Below are 991 nucleotides of genomic sequence, written 5' to 3' on the forward strand. Positions count from 1 at the left end.
TTAATGGTAGTACACTCACAGTACACCAAGTACCAACTGGACCTGTACTTGAGCCAGTTTCATGAGAGTCCATCACACCCTTCACACAGGATCCATGTTCTCTGGGTTGATGTAAGTAGAAGGGAAAGCACATGGGTGCTGCTTCTGTTCCACCTTGTTATTAGACATGTCTCCGCTCCCCTCACAGACTCCCCCATGGCAGTGCACACCTACAGGCCCAAATGCCCAGCAGCCTGGCATGTAATATAAGGCTGCACAAGCAAACGCGGTCAAGAGAAATGAGCAGCTGTATTTCTGCCCTGCGCCACACCCCGTGAAGAGAGATACATAATTACAACCAGGGCCTGACTACGTAAACCACTTGAGGGAAACAGGAGGCACTCGCTGCCTGGGACACTAAATTTATCCCGGCGATGGGCAGGAAAGAGGTGGTTGGAAAATGTGAAGGAAAGGTAATACAGTAAACCAAGACCCCCCCTGAGTCTCGTGTGAGCCAGCTGACAGTGGCAGTTGAGGACATTTCCACGGAGAACAGACCTGGCATGGTTCTGTTCAGGTACTCACAGGGCATGAGGGTATCTGTGACCTATTGGTTAAGGAGTTGGATTGGGTAACCGGAGGGTGGCTAGTTCGAATCTCAACCGGTTGGCAAAATTTGGAGGGGGGAGTAGTTGTGCAGAACTCTCCTACATCCTCATCCAAGCTCAACTCCAAGCACAGCTCAAAAATATGGATTTATACTGTAGACTGGTATTAAAAATAAAAACTGCTCAGCTACTCGTCTTTTAAAGTATAAAATATACAACATTTTAAATTGTTAAAATATTATGATATATTGTGATAAAACAAAACCACAAATGGTTGGAACCTGGAACCCTTACATCTCAAGATGTAACGAAAGCTGTGTTCCCCGCCCCTCAGTGACGAGGGAGAGTGGTGCAGTCCGGAGCACTGGGGCGTCACTGGCACGGTGGTGGAGCGTATAGTGAAC

The sequence above is a fragment of the Pollachius pollachius genome (genome assembly GCF_949987615.1).
Source record: "Pollachius pollachius genome assembly, chromosome: 9".
NCBI lineage: Eukaryota > Metazoa > Chordata > Actinopteri > Gadiformes > Gadidae > Pollachius > Pollachius pollachius.